Source organism: Squalius cephalus (genome assembly GCF_949319135.1).
Source record: "Squalius cephalus genome assembly, chromosome: 7".
Classification (NCBI taxonomy): Eukaryota; Metazoa; Chordata; class Actinopteri; order Cypriniformes; family Leuciscidae; genus Squalius; species Squalius cephalus.
The window spans coordinates 43920601-43937926 of NC_137128.1; the positions used below are offsets into that span (position 1 = coordinate 43920601).

The 17326-nt window shown below is 37.1% G+C and overlaps 1 protein-coding gene and 1 long non-coding RNA gene across 2 annotated transcripts in view; both read right to left on the reverse strand.

Annotated features, from left to right (window-relative positions):
• LOC307161906 overlaps nucleotides 1-17326 on the reverse strand; it is a 642191-nt gene that overhangs the window by 421766 nt on the left and 203099 nt on the right. The window lies entirely within an intron of this gene.
• LOC307161888 (potassium/sodium hyperpolarization-activated cyclic nucleotide-gated channel 2) overlaps nucleotides 15566-17326 on the reverse strand; it is a 71181-nt gene continuing 69420 nt past the window's right edge. Inside the window, exon 10 of the mRNA XM_079876832.1 lies at nucleotides 15566-15626. The gene's annotated coding sequence lies outside the window, so the exon portion shown is untranslated. The remainder of the gene's footprint in view (nucleotides 15627-17326) is intronic.

Here is a 17326-nt window from a genome sequence, read left to right on the forward strand (position 1 = left end):
CACTTGCACAGTGCATTATGGGATAGCTTTCATTGCAAATGATAGCAACAAATCTGCCTTCCACTTTATTTTGATAGTCCACTATAGAGATTCTACTAACAATAAGTAATTTTGCAACTACATGTCACCTAGCAGTGATTAGAGTATTAGTAAGCTGTCTGCAATATATTTGCTAACACTTTATTATGATGGTCCTTCAACAGATATTCTTCTGACTATAAGTAACTTTCCAAGTACATGTCAACTTATTCTACGAACCCTAACAGTCCAAAGCAACATATCTTACATTTTGAAACACTGCACTGCACCACTGCTCATTTGCATAAAGTTAAACTTTCCTCAAATTTGTTGCAGCGCCCAACAGTTGCTGTCATTCACGTCTCTGAAGATCGAAAGCAAATGACCTCTGGTTGCCTTCTCACTGCAAAGCGTATAGGTTTAAAACACGTTATAGCCCTGTCGGAAACTCTTAAACATTTAAGCAAACACATTAAGAGAGAATATCAAGGACAAAGGTTCTCGAGAGCGATTCCTCATGTTGATTGAATGGATCAGTTTCGTGGAATTAGGTGGCGTTGGTGATTTGCAGGGAAATCAATTTATGTGGCCTGAAGGTGTCTGACTCACCGTTGACGTCATAAGACCTTCGTGCTTCACATTCAATGACTCGTGTCGTACGAAACATTTGCCGAAATATCTCATCAACTGAAAGCAAGCACACACACTCACTCACATCTATTCATTTCGCGCTCGCACCTAGTTCAAAGCTGCGTTTTGTTGTGGAGTAATTAGCCGATCAAAAGCCCTCACTCAAATCTTTAAACGGACGGGGCAGGCGAAGAGAAGAAGACCGACGGCTCACGCTCTCTCTCTCTGACAGGAAAGGGGTCAGCCTGAGGAAGCAAACATGATTTATTCAGGCGTTCAGTGTATTGTCGGTGGATTGTGCGAGGCCGGGCCTTTAAAGAGAATCCCTAGGGAGAACACCAGCACTTTTATCCTCTCTCTTTCTATCATTCAAGCTCTCTCTCTCTCATTAAGTCGATCCCTTCCAGAATCACAGTGAGAAATTAGAGTGACACTACACTACAGTCCTCTAGTCTAGGTCACACGGAGACATTTACAGGCTCTTCACACACTGTGCCAGTTCTTCATTACCTGCATTCTCCACCAAAACACCTCAGCTTGACAAAGGACACGTTCGTGCGTATCTTTTTAATTGTTGGCCTATATCCAGCTGCTCTGATGCATCTTGAAACTGACACTAAAAACTGTTTAAAGGCACACTATGCAAGATTTGTACCTTAAAGCTATAGTAGGTAATCCTGTTCAGAAACACTTTTTTATACTGGGTGAAATGGTCCTTCCATCCTGAGAGTAGTCAATACATTATGTGTTCACTGAAAAAGGAATGAAAACAATCAGACCTCTGTAGCAGCTGCAGGACAGTAAAAACTCTGACCAATCACTGCCACTCGGTGCGAATGTAAAGAACCAATCAGATGCCTTCATGTCTCGTGCCCGAGCCCCACTGCGTGCACTGCCCTGCGTGCACTCATCACATGTCACCGTTCCCGGAAATATTCAGCTCACTACACCGAGTAAGCAGGAGTTTGCGGCACAATGGAAGAGAAAATGCAGCAAAAACTACCAATGCCAGCTTTGCTGGTAACTGCTCGCCCTGATAAAAAGCCTAAAAAAAGAAAATCGGAGGCAGAAAAGGCTGCAACGAAACAGGCACTGGATAAAGCCAGAGGACAAACTCGCGTCAACATTGGTGCAGCATTTGAACGGTGGAGACAACTGAGGGAGCTGAAGGGCCTGAAAAGCGATGCCGAGGTTGCGGTCTTTCTGCTGGACAGGTAATATTTGTTTTGCTTCGGGGGGATTTGTTATTTCCATGATATATGCTACGCGGACTGTACGTAGGATCAGATCCAATGCTCTCGTCGTGGAAGCTCTAACAACCAAAATAATGAAGATATATAAAAACAGAAAATTCACGTTTGCCAGTGATAGTAACAAAACAAAACGTTACATTGTTACATTTAATTTAGCAGACGCTTTTATCCAAAGAGACGTAGCTACATTTCAGAGTTCATACAACACCAAACGTGTAACGTTAGCCTGAAAGCTGCGAGTAACATTACTAACAATAGCCATGCTTTTTTTTTTTTTTTGCATTCATTGTAATAATAATATAGTTTACTTACAGGTGAATGAGACATGAAGTAGTTTGGTTGATGCCCATAATGTGCTGAAATACTCGGCTTTCCTGTGACCTGCAGCTGACTCCGACTGTGGATGCGCGTTCATGTTTGTGGGGGCGTAGCTTTGGACGGAGTACTGACGGGAGGGGGTGGAGCTTAGAAGAGGTGCCGCTTTCAATTCTTGCTAGCTCTCCAACATTACCTACTATAGCTTTAATATAACAGCTTCGAAATCATTTCGATGGTAAACAAACTTGTAGTTGGGCGAATCATCACATACATCAACAACATATGAAGCAGCCTCTATGGAAGACACTAGCACGCATTTCAGACGTGAATCATGGCAGAGTCGACGAAGAAAACGACGAAAGCGCGGTCGGAAGAGTGCAGAGACAGCTCTGCGTGAGTGGTATTTACGACAGTAACGTTAAATACAAGTACAAGAACTCCACAGTGACTCTAGGGGTCGCTGTTTGAGAAAAACGGAAACTGCATAGTGTGCCTTAAAAAAACCCTCCGTTCACTGTAAATAATAATTTGCTTCCCATAATTTGCTTTCCATAATAGTTCACCCAAAAATTTTAATTCTGTCATTAATTACTCACCCTCATGTCGTTCCAAACCTGTAAGACTTTCGTTCATCTTCAGAACACAAATGAAGATATCTTTGATGAATAAAAGTTCATAAAGAGATCGTAAAACTAATCCATATGAATTGAGCGGTTTAGTCCAAATTTTCTGAAGAGACACGATCGCTTTATATGATGAACAGACTGAATTTAAGCTTTTATTTACAAAGAAACATTCATCAACTCACACATCAGTTATGGTGAACGGAAGCTCAAGCATGTTTGATTGATGTGCGAGAACCAATGAGGTTCATTCTCGTGTTACGCAGCACGTTTGAGCTTCTGCAAGAGCCAATGAGGTTCATTCTCGTGTTACGCAGCACGTTTGAGCTTCTGCAAGAGCCAATGAGGTTCTCTCTCGTGTTACGCAGCACGTTTGAGCTTCAGCAAGAACCAATGAGGTTCATTCTCGTGTTACGCAGCACGTTTGAGCTTCTGCAAGAACCAATGAGGTTCATTCTCGTGTTACACATCATGTTTGAGCTTCTGCAAGAGCCAATGAGGTTCATTCTCGTGTTACGCATCATGTTTGAGCTTCTGCAAGAGCCAATGAGGTTCTCTCTCGTGTTACGCAGCACGTTTGAGCTTCAGCAAGAACCAATGAGGTTCATTCTCGTGTTACACATCATGTTTGAGCTTCTGCAAGAACCAATGAGGTTCATTCTCGTGTTACACATCATGTTTGAGCTTCTGCAAGAGCCAATGAGGTTCATTCTCGTGTTACGCATCATGTTTGAGCTTCAGCAAGAACCAATGAGGTTCATTCTCATGTTACGCAGCACGTTTGAGCTTCAGCAAGAACCAATGAGGTTCATTCTCATGTTACGCATCACGTTTGAGCTTCTGAAAGAGGTTTTTCATTTGTGTTCTGAAGATGAATGAAAGTCTTATGTCAGGGTTTCTCAAACTCGGTCCTGGAGGACCACTGTCCTGCACAGTTTAGCTCCAACCCTGATCAAACACACCTAGCTGTGAGTTTCTAGTGATCCTGAAGACATTGATTAGCTTGCTCAGGTGTGTTTGATCAGGGTTGGAGCTAAACTGTGCAGGACAGTGGCCCTCCAGGACCGAGTTTGAGAAACCCTGTCTTACGTGAACTACATGATGGTGAGTAATTAATGACAGAATTTTCATTTTTGGGTGAACTATCCCTTTAAGTAATTGCCACTTATATATTTGTCAGTTCGAGCTGAATACAGGTATTACTGTTGTGGAATAGTGTCTGAACGGCTCCTCAGGGAGGACAAGCATTTATCGTCTCTCCCTGCCGGCTGGAGCTTGCTGCTGACAAAGCACCTTACACATGTTCCCTCTTTCTGTGCTAAAGTATATTTCGAGAAACACTGAGTGCTGCCAATGAGGATAATTACCATAAACACCCTCCACGTGCTCAGTAAAGCTGACCGCTGGCAGAGCCTCCACACAGTAGATGAGATGAAGATGTAATCTTTGGAAATGTGGCCTCCATTTGGCCATCCACTCTATAATGAATTGGAGCACTTGTGGTGAATTATGTTGTTTTGATTACGGTAATGCATTACTACGGTGTTGTGCTTGTTTGAGCGTGGAGTAATGACCCAGAAATTCTGGACTGAGCTTTATTTCACACATTTGGACCCGGCTTTCTGCATTATGACCTGCATTAGGAAGAGGAATTTATAATGCTTTGAGTCGGCATCTTAAACTCCTCAACTTAAAAAAAAGAGTTGATGTATTATTCAAACAATTCAGATTTAATATTTCATGAACCAAACAAAATAAGCATCCCAGCAATTGTCTTAAAGTGACAGTTCAACAATAATGACTTTTCATTATTTACTCACCCATACATGTTGTTCCAAATCCACATAACTTTCCATAAAGCAAAATTATAGATTTTAGAGAGTCTCTAAACTGCTCCTTCCCATGTAACAAATATTTAAAGTGACCATGAGCTGTTCTGATCCAAAAACAACAATAACATTTTACATTTATCCATTTAGCAGACGCTATTATCAAAAGCGACTGGGAACAGAAGCTCTGCATCTTAAACTGTTAAACATTAAAAAGGCAAAATTCTATTGTTATTGTATTATTTAAGCAATTTAGATTTAATATTTCATGAATCCCCCGCACCCCCAAAAAAAATTTCACCAAAAATGACTCTTCATAGGCCTACTCACCCATACATGTTCATCCAAATCCATATGACTTTCCATAAGGCAAAATAATAGATTTTAGAGGATCTCTAAGCTGCTAATAATAAATTAAATAAAAAGCAAATTAATGGAAACCACTTAGTTGCATCATGATGAGGTTACTGAATGTGACTACAATGTAGAAACTACTCCATTCCAAACATAGCCAGGTTGATTTAATGGTCCGAGTTTGGGAAACCTGTTTGAAAATAGTCAAATATTTGGTTATATATATATATATATATATATATATATATATATATATATATATATATATATATATATATACACACATATATATATATATATATATATATATATATATATATATATATATATTTGGTTAAAGAAACAAAAAATACAATATAACTAACAAAACATATGTGACAAAACGTAGCATAGTAGGCTACTGTATAAAACGTTGCTTCACTCTGAAAATAAAAGGTTCTATGTAGAACTCTAGGGTTCTTGACTCACTTTTAAAGAACCCTTTATGCCAAAAAGGTTCATTTTAAGAAGAAATATGTCTTAAATGGTTGCACAATACTTTCAGGTTTAGATTTCAATTTTTCTAGTGATAAAGTATATTTACGAGCTGTTTAATTCATAATATTTTATTAAAATAATTTGTTAAAACTAATTAATTCATTAAAAATAATCCACAAAATGATCCATAACAGATCGCTTTCAGCTTCTACTAAGACCTTTTTTTTCCCCTAAAGCCTGGAACACACCAAGCCGACGCCGACGAACTAGCGCTGATGAAAGCCGACTGTGTTGCCTCGCGTCGGGGTTAAAAGCTGCACTTGAACACACCGAGAGAACTACTGCCGACTGTTAGCTAGAAAGCGCGTTCTGCGCATGCGTGTAAATGAGACAACCGTCTATTTCTGCAGATATATTCGTCTATATTCGTCATTCAAAAAGGGAAACCGACGCTGCCGGCTGCAGATACACACACCGTAAACAAAGCACTACATGCTTACCGTTTTGAATATCAATCCTGCTAAACACTTTCTTTATTCCACTCCTCTCGTGTTAATATTGAATTATGCGCCAAGGAACACTCAGGTAAGATGACATATCATTAGAACAGCCTTCTGTCTGTACCGTTTGGACTTCGCTGTTTTGCTATTATTATCGTGCACTGCCTCGTTCACTAAGCTGAACAGCCAATCAGAGTTCCCTCTTTCACCGACGGCCCGACGCCGATTCAACATGTCGAATCGGCCGTTAGCCGACGAGGACCAATTTCAGCCGACGGTGCGGAACACACTGAGAAGATTTAGTCGGCCGACGCACGGAAACTGCCCGACGGCCGACTGTCGGCATGGTGTGTTCCAGGCTTAAGAGCTACTGTGCACAGTTTAACATACTAAAATAGTAATTTTACAGTATAATGTGCAGTAAGCAGTACACTAGTGTTCTTTGTTGTACGACTGCAGTTCCTCAACACCGCTGATGATTAAATTCCCCTTGTCACGTCCTCTTTGTCTTCTGCCCGTCCTCTCCACTTCTTCCATTATTTCAGGGCTAAGTGATGAAATGCTAATTTTGACATTAAGAATTAGGCTGGACTCGGCCAAGTGATGAATGAGCCTGAGACAGCCGGAGCAGAACATCTGTGAATCTCTCTGCCTGGATTCTGGAAGATCTTTTCATTATTTATCAAAAAGATTATGCAAGGAGCAAAAAAAAAAGAAAGAAAGAAAACAAACAAAAGTGGAAAAGTTAGCTGATTTATGGAAATAGGCCAACAGGATACGATGAAAACAACCAGAAAAGAGAGAGACTGAGAGGGTTGTTTTCCTTGAGAGTGATTCTGTAAATCCCAACCATTAAATTAGCCCTTGTTTATCAGTGTGATAAACCTCAAAATCTCTAATTCATCATGCTGTCCAATAAGATGTAAATATTGGCCTAGTTTTCCCAGCTACATGAATCTGCATGAGTAACATGGCCCCGAGCGTCACACACGGTTTAACAGGACCACTAATAGAGCTATCCTGCATATGTGTGTATCAGTGTGATATCAGTGTGTGTGTGTCCACACTACTGGGATGAGTCCTTGGGCTGACCTCGGCATTGACACACTCCGCTTTGTGAGGCTTTGAGACAGACACCTCATCACTGATGCAGCACACAGCCACCGTCTACAGAGAGAGAGAGGCTCTGTACCACATCCCACAAGATGCCTACGTAAGCAGCCTTCTGAGACATCATTCCCAGCAAGCAATTTTACATTTACGTCTAACAGCCGCCCAAACACAGCCCAGGCATCTAGGCTAAAACAAGGCAAAATTTGGGCTGTCAGTGAAAATGTACTAGACGTGTAAACCATCGCCCGAGAATAGACTAGTCATCAATTAGATAAAGAAATGAAATGAGTGAAGAAATGAACAAACATCTTTGGAATATCATACATCTCGCAAGTTATTTTGGCAAAAATGACATGTAACCAAACTCAAGGTAATTTTGGCTATAAAGTGGGTTACTCATAGCCGGACTATATAGGGTCTATAGTTAACCTAGACTGTGAAATGATGGATTTTGCTTGCTGGGTAGGAGCACTCCTCACACAATCTTAGATGGTTTGGGAATCTTCTGTTACTTCGTGTCAGGCAACAAATGTGCTTTTCTCCATGACAAAAAACACCCAAGATGGCAGATGAGGCCAGATCAATGTCCATTATAAATGTAGGGGAAGATGCCCCTCTTAAGAACAATGTGGATTTTCTTTTCAATTGCAACATATTTAGATATAAGTTTGCTAATAGATAATAACATAGATTTTGCTAATTTAGTTGTTATAGCAGAAAATGTCAAATATTAAAAGAGGGGTAAGATAACCACTATTATATATAGTAATTATTATCAACTAAATTGTCAAAATAAGATTTTAAATACAATAGTTGATATAGTATTTTACATTAATGACATTTATATATATACCCAGCAACATACTGTCAGCCCAGATCCGGCCCACATCTGTCCAGATGTGGCCCGGATCTGGGCCGATACTATATTGCTGTCTGGGTATATATATATATATATATATATATATATATATATATATATATATATATATATATATATATATATATATATATACACTAAATACTTAACATTTTATTTTGACAATTTAGTTGATAATAAGTGGATAACTGATGACAGAATCCCAATAAAAGAGATTTATCTCAAAGGTAAAATTATTCTATGATTCTATGACTTATGATCAGGCAAGATACGTCATAATAGCAACACTATGAATGCAAATTGAATGATTTCACTCAACTTACCTATAGGTTTTAATGAAATTGAAGATATCTAGAATGTAATTCATGGAAATACTGAACAATAACTCCATTATTACAATAAGTATTCAATTGAAAAAAAAAACAAACAATAATATCACTACTAATAACATGCTACTTTGGGCCTTCTGTGCCATTTCTGGTGGCCCATCTTACCCCAAGGGTCTCATATTATCTTTTACTTCAAAATAAAACTATAAAACTTTACTCCACAAATCTAAAAACATTGATGTGTCCACAAATCCCTCATTAACAAACAGACACACACACAAAAAAATATATATTCAACATAATACAATGCCATAAATTATCCTCAAAACTGTTTCGGCTCTAAATCTCACAATACTGATATTCAGATGAAATGACAAAATTAAAAATAGCGTAGCCATTCATCAAAAGTGCTGTGAAATTAGATTTTGTGTCATATTGTCAGGAGAAAAATGATGTATGTGAGTATCTAAAGTATATAAAAAAAAATAGTTTAACATATACAGTATATATCCCAATCAAGAGGATCAGGGGTGTTTAAAAGTAGGTCATTATGTCAAATATCATATACAGATCTTATTTAGAACCAGAAAGAGACCCAAATTGTATGCAAAAACCTATTTACACATACAACGATATATTAAAAAATTGGTTGATGGTGTAAATGCACCAAATTACAGTAGTTTGACTTGGGGGAAAAAACATGACAGGACTCAAACGAAAACAACAAAAAACAGTGTAATTTTGTATGCCAATGTTATCTTTTATTGCACAACAAGTCAATATTTGTAAGGAACGCTTCAACAACATCGTCACTGATGTATCAGATTACTGTAAAAGGGTTATACTCATTAGCAGGAGACTTTACGTATTACAGTCATAGACATCAGCTGCAGAATCCCTGTGGACATTAGTTTTCATAGTATCACTCTCAACACACTTCTCTGATCTACAGGCGCCAATGAAATAACACAAGCTTGTGTTTGCCAAATTATATCTCCCTGGACACCTAAATTACTTCTTTGGGTTTAATATTCGGTGCCTAATTCGAGAAAATAAAAGCCTAAAATATAGATTGTTGTAGTCTTAACCATTAAAATACACAAATTGATCTTTTAAATCTCAGTATGCACACATACAACTCCAAGAAGGAAAGAGAATCTGGAAAAATCTGGAAAGAGAATGTTTGCAGTTTTTATTTTCTCCTCAAATCATAAAACGATTTAATTCAAATTGATCCATTTGCTATTATTATAAGCATAGTAAAAAAAAAAAATCTTTTGAAAATAATATTTCATTAAGCTGTGCTGTCTCCAACATGTATTTAGCATCTATTTGAAATTTATTTTGGACTGGAAAAACATGTTTTGCTATATAGGATAATACATTTAGAATTTATTTAATTTCCCTTTCAGTACATTGTTCATATATTTTGGCATTTGAATGATTAAACAATTGAAAAATATATTTCATTAAGCAGTGCTGTCTCCAACATATACAGTAGTCAACATTTGAAGTGGATTAAAAAAGTTCATCAAAGTTGTCATAAGACAAGAACGGGTTTTGTTCAAAATTCATGTATAACTGTGATGAAAGGTTTTGATCCACTTCAAATGTTGACGACTGTATTTATCATCTGTTTGAAATCCATTTTGGAAGGAAGGAAACATATTTTTGTTTTGGGTATTAAAAATGACTATTTACATGATCAAACACAAACAGCTGGCGTAAGCGGTTCAACAGGGGCCGTGTTTTCACGAGAGGTCGGATTTGGCACGACACCACCACAGGTCGTAAACCACGAGCAGATTATGATGTTGGGCTTCTGTAGGAGCGCTTTTGTTTTCTCCCTCTAGTCCTGTTAGGAAAGCAGAGAAACTATGGGGAGCTATCAGAACAAGGCCCTCTGAATGATGCGAGCAGCGTTACGCCAGTCATTATGGTTTAATAGTGAGAGGGATGGGTTTGCCGCAGGAACACAAACACACACACACACACACTGACGGAGAGGGTGCCAGGGACTCATCATGCTGCCAACTGGACCAGAAGCGCTCGAGCCCAGTGCACCTCGTGTGACCTTCAGTGGGGACGGCTGACTAATATCTGCACTATGGAGTGAGTGAGAGTGCATAACACACACACACGCACAGTGCACACAGTGATTAAAGCTCAGAGAACACACATTCTCGCTCAAAAATACTACACATTATCAGCAGCAAAGCGAGACTCATCGCTTACAAAACAGTATCATGGTTTTACCATTGGAATATACCATGCAAAAAGTGAAACTAATACCACGCTATTCGATTGCACAATTAGTAATTAACCAAATTACAATCCGAATTGCAATATGGTAAAACTGTGATTTAATTACATAAATATGATTTAAATAAATATTAAATATTATCAATTTGAAGTATCCTTTATTTAATATATGCAAATCACAATATGGTTAAAGGCTGTGACAATAATAAAAAAAATTAACACACACACACACACACACACATATATATATATATATATATATATATATATATATATATATATACACTGTGTATATATATATATATATATATATAAAGTGAGTTCAAATCTTGTTTGTGTTTATATAATATATAAGTGTGTACATCATATATATATATATATATATATATATATATATATATATACTTCCTGGTAAATATGATCAAAAATGGCTGTAAAAAATAAATCTGCATCGTTTATGCTTTTGATCTTTCATTCAAAAAAAATGGCAAAAATCGAACCTTTCATTGAAGTTAAAGAATTGAAAGTGGGGGGAAATCACATTATGAAATAAATGTTTTTCTCCAAAACTCGTTGGCCACAATTGTTGGCACCCTTTTATTAAATACTTTTTGCAATCTCCAAGATAACAGCCCTGAGTCTTCTCCTATAACGCCTGATGAGTTTGGAGAACAACTGACCAGAGATCAGAGATCATTCCTTCGGTTCACTCCACTCATCAGGTCAGGGGACTGGGACGGTCATGGCAGAAGCTTCATTTTGTGCTCCCTAACACATTTTTGTGTTGATTTTGATGTTTGTTTTGCACCGTTGTCCTGATGGAAGATCCAACCACGGCCCATTATAAGATTTCTAGCAGAAGGCGTCAGGTGTTGATTTTTTATCTGTTGATATTTAATAGAATCCACGATGCCATGTATCTGAATAAGAAGTCCAGGACCTCCAGCAGAAAAATATGCCCACAACATATAAGATCCAATGGTATATTAAATTGTACACATGGGGTACTTTTTATCCTTGTGTGCACCAAACCCATCTAGCGTGTTTGCTGCCAAAAAGCTCTGTTTTTAGTTTCATCTGACCACAGATCCCAGTCCCGTTTGAAGATCCAGTCGTGTCTGACAACTGAATATGCTGGAATTTGTTTTTGGAGGAGCAAGGAGCATTTTTCTTGAAAACCTCCCAAACAACATGTGGGGATGTAGGGGTTGTTTGATATAATTTTTTAGGCTTTCTGACCCCAAGACTCAACTTATCTCTGCAATTCTCCATCTGTGATCCTTGAAGAGTCTTTGGACACTCAAACTCTCCTCCTCGTCGTCCATTAAGACAATATAGACATCCTCTTCCTGGCAGATTCGTAACATCTTTAGTTGATTATAACTTCTTAATTATTGACCTGATGGTCAAAATGGGGAATTTCAATTCTTTATAAATATATATTTACAGTCACTTTCTATTTTGTGAAGCTCAACAATCTTTTGCTGCACATCAGAACTATACTCTGTGGTTTTACTCATTGTGATGGATGATTCAGGGAATTTGGCCTTTGTGTTTCCTCATATTTAAACTCCAGTGAAACAAGAAGTCATAGCTGGACAATTTCATGTTCCTAGTCACCCTGGTGTGCTAAAAAAAAAAAAGGTAAATATTAATGGGGATATACTTCAGAGATATTTTACTTGTAAAAATTGTGCTAATAATTGTGGCTGACGTGTTTTGGAGAAAAACATTTATTTCATAATGTGATTTCCCCCCACTTTCAATTCTTTTACTTCAATGAAAGGTTCGATTTTTGCACATTTTTTGAATGAAAGATCAAAAGGATAAACAATGCAGATTTATTTTTTACAGCCATTTTTGATCATATTTACCAGGGGTGCCATTAATTCTGACCACAATTATATAAACAAACGTTTATGTTAGATGCGATTAATCAATTTGACAGCCCTAATATATATTTAATTGAGTCACAGCCTTTTATCATCTTGTGATTCGCACGTATACACACACAAACAAATATTAGTATATATAGCTATTGCAGCCGAAATGAATACCAGGCAGAGGACACAGCAGCATTATCCACATCAGAGCTTTCGCTGGGTTTGGGTCAGCAGAAATAGACACAAATCCGGATCCATTTAGTCCACACCAGCCTAATCTGACGTTTCATTGAACCACGTTTAATTGGATGGCTTGCATGGGAAACGACAGCGGATGGAAAGAGAGACACGCGGTACTAAAGACAGATTGAGAACGCTTTGAGAAGTCATGATACTACGGATGTATGCACCATCTGTGTGTTCTTGTTAAAACACTTTTTGATGCTACATTAACACTTAGACACAGTTGGAAGCTTCCGCATTATTATATATATATAAACCGTCATCTGGCTTTACATATAAAATCATGTATCTGAACAGAGCTGTGTCCACATGACAGTGAATTCTCACATCTGACCACACTTTCATAAGAGCAATTTAGACCTTTCAAACAGTCTAAAGTGTCTACATTTTTGTGACTTTTAATCAAACATAATGTATAATATTAAATGGACTCTATTTACTTTCCTAATACACAATCCTGGTCTTATTTAGTGCAAGTTAGGCTACTCCAAGTAAAAACGGTCTTAAATCTTGCATTGATTAATGTTAACTAATAGACAAATAGATGTAGTTTTAGGCAACTGTTGCAGGTAAAATCTTGCCAATGGTAGTTAATGGTAATATATGGAAAGTTACAGCAATAGATCTGAAAGTAAAAATGTGGAGATGCTCTGGAAGGTGAACTTGACCTTCAGTCTTTGTTCATAATAATCCACTCCAAACTCACTTTTCATGTCCATGGACTGAACTTTTCACTAAGCAATTCCCAATAACCTGTTGCACTCATATGTCGCATTATGGAAGTAAAATCCATTGCAAATGCAATTTCATGTTTACCTCAAACTGAAAAATTGATAAATTAGTAACCCAACTCTGCAATATGAGTTTCTTACTCAGTATTTTTCTCCTGTTTTCCTGTACAAACATCTAAACATTCTTAAATCAAAATACAATTAAGTAACAAAATGTATGTGTTTACTGAAAAATGTATAAAAATTAAAACAAGAAAAAATATATTCCAGTGCGATAAGAAAAATAATCGTTTCCTTGTATCTTGTTTTAAGAATTTTAGACATTTTTAATACAAAACAACACTAAAAAAATACTATGCAAGAAAACTTTTTTTTTTTTTTTTTTTTTTTTGCAGTGAAGGATGGCAGAAGTTTTATACCCTGACAATTGTGATATTAAACTGTAACATCTTATTGCATTCGCTGTTTATATGTGCAATTGTGCTCGGAATCACTAATAAGACAATCTTTTTTTGTGTGCTAAAAAGTCTCGTCATCAATGAATCTGCTGTGATGTCTATGATCTGCAACAGCAAAACCCACAGAACCTCTTATCAGAGCTGTGCTAAAGTAAAGGTAGATCCAAAACATGGTTCTCACTCAGTGTCCCGTACACAGACATGCAGCTCAGGGTTCCAGACAAACAGAAATGTGCAAGTCGTGTTTCCCCACACGAGGAGATTATGCTGGGTTATTCGTTTCACTAACACTAATTAGCAGCTACTGTACACATATTGCAAGGTTAAAAGGATTAATTCACCCAAAAATAAAAATGCTGTTTATTTAGTTTCCCTTATGGCATTCCAAATCTGTATATTGTTGTTGTTTTTTTCTTCCGTGGAGCACAAAAGGAGAAATTTTGGAGAATCTTCACTCAGCTTATTCATACAGCGGCAGTTCATAGATCGATCTCTGTCAAGCTTTAAAAAAAAAAAGGACAAAAAAATGGGTTTATTAAATCATAAATACCAGCATAAATTAAAATCTGCATGACTTTAGAAGACATGCAGTCATTCACTGCACAAAATGATTATTGTCTTCACTGAAAAACAAAAGCTTTTCTTACTTAGTATTTTCAGTCCGAATATCTAAAAATTCTTATATCAAGAAGCATTTAACAGAGAAGTAAAATGACATAAGAAATTATATTTTGTTTTCTGAAATAAATTAATATTATATATATATAAAGTGAGTTTTTGCTTAAAACAAGCAAAATTATCTGCCAAAGATTATTTTTCTAATCCCATTGGCAGATAATTTTGCTTGTTTTAATCAAAAACTCACTTAATTATTATTATTTTTTTTTCTTTCAGAAAACAAGATATAATGTCATTTTACTTCTCTATAAATGCTTCTTGATATAAGAATTTTTAGATATCTGGACTGGAAACAAGACAAAAATACTAAGTAAGTAAGAAAAGCATTTTTGCAGTGTTGTTCTCCGGTACAAATATCTGCACATTCTTAAATCAAGATCATTTTACTTAAGAAGCAAAGTCTTGTTCAAAATTCAAGAATTAAGTTTGTTTTTCTTACCAGATTGGCAAATATTCTTTTTTGTTTTAAACAAACTCACTTCATTTTGATACTTTTTTCTTTTTTTAAATGTCTTAAAGTCATTTTGCTTCTCAAACATATTGATTTAAGAATGTGCAGATATTTGCACTGGAAACCAAGACAAAATACTGAGTAAGAATATCTATTTTGCAGTATATATAGGGTTTTTTTTTTTTTTTGAGTTTGATAAACTTGGTCATGATGAACTTTGTACAGAAAAGAACTGCGTGAAGATGCTTTAAAACAAATCATTTTTGGGTGAACATTCCCTTTATAAAAAAAGAAAAGACACAAACTTTGCATTTTGTCTTTCATAGAGCCACAAACGACTAAAAATAGACTATTTGGAAACTAGATATACTAGGCACTAGGTATTTACAGTACATTGTGCATTGGAGCACATTGTCAAAACATAAAAGAAACAGACAGACAGAGAAAAAAACCCCAAAAACACTTCTCATAACAGAAACATAAAGTACCCTGATTTACATTTGATGCCAGGAAATATGGAGGAATGTTCAGTCAATCTGTCCGCCTGTCCTTCAAGCGCTTGCAGGGAAGATTGCCTCGCATCTGCCAGCCTTTCCGTGCTGGAAAAGCAGAATAAAACTGTCACATTTTCCGCACAGATGACTTAACAGCAGTGGCAGACGAGGCCTGCGGTGAGCGTGAACGGGTACTATATGAGTCTGCTCTAGAGCAACGCTAAAACACTCACGTTTGGCTGCGATCTCCATTCAAACAATCAGACAGCAGCTTAATTAGGGCTAAAACCATTACATATGCAAATGTGTGTACATATGTAAATAAAACGGTCCAGTTCTTCACATACATTCACTGCCATACCGATCGTTTTCGACCAACTTTTGTGGATGTTGCATTTGAGACAAAAGTCCTTGGGCGAACGAACATAAAGGCCTAGCAGAACTGAAAGGTTTATTCCAGCACTGAATGTGCCTTTACTGAGAAACCAAATAAGAGAGATTGCATTGCAAACCTGTGATAAAGTTTCATTGAGCCTTCTGATCGACGGACTGTCACTTCCTAGCTTCCTTTCTCGGATTAATATCATCAGACTCTAATGTTACAGGAGATGTGTGTGGAGGTTCGGTTAGCTGGCTTTATTATTGGGGCTTTTTAGGACTGATTGAAATGATGCCTTTACACCGGGTCTACACCAGAAGCGAGCGCGAAGCTACATCTCAAAACCAAATCACTGGCATTATAATCAACAGCGGACGCGAATGCCTTGTTGACGGACACCCTTCACCTGTTTCTGGCATGCTGCACATTTACAATTTATTTTCCCCTCTGTCTGAAATAATGTTTTGAAAGGAAATTGAACTCTTTCCCCGCCATTGACGGAATTTTCCGGAAATCCGTGTTTTCACTGTTATATGGTAGGGGGCGCTATTACACATCTTCTGAAAGAGCACAGAATCTGCAGATCAAAACACAGGTGAAGAAGAAGCAGAAACATTAAATGCACATGAAAAATAACGCCATCATCAAATTTTCAACGACATATAAATCAAAACTGCCTAACGTTATAGCACTTTCAGAAAAAAAGGTACAAATGCTGTCACTGGGACAGTACCCTTCAAAAAGGTTCTAAAATGTACCATTTTGGTACCAATATGTACCTTTGAGGGACTAATATGCACTCTTTAGGTACAAAGGTGTATCTTTTAAAAAGGTACCGCCACAGTGACAGCTTTTGTACCTTTTTTTCTGAGTGTAGCGAATGAAATGCCGACCCAGGACGAGCTATAGGACTGTGAGGCTTTGAGGGCGTTGATGGACTCGATCTACTCCAGCTATGTGTTGATCATCGTCTGAATCCCATCTGTCCGAAGTCTTTGACAAAAACGCGATTTTCTCAGCTTTTTGTGAAAAATGTTGCTTTTTTTTATAAAACATACCCACATTGTTGATAAAAAAAGAATGCATGATGCTAGAATAACAAGTTTTTTATATATATATATTGCATGTTCAGATATGCATACAACAAAATATTCTGGGGGCCATGAAGATTTGTGAAGATGATCAAAAATGCTGGCGGCGGCTGGCAAATTAAAAAAAAGAAGAGAAAATGCTGGCGGGGAAAGAGTTAATTTCCTGTTCCTCAATCAGTACAGCATCGTTCTACAACACCAAGGTCATTGGTTCAATTCCCAGTGAATGCATGAACTGAGCAAATGTATACCTTAAAAGCAATGTAAGTCTCTTTGAAAAAAAAAACATCTGCCAAATGCATAAAAGTCAATATATATTGAATTTTTTGACAAAT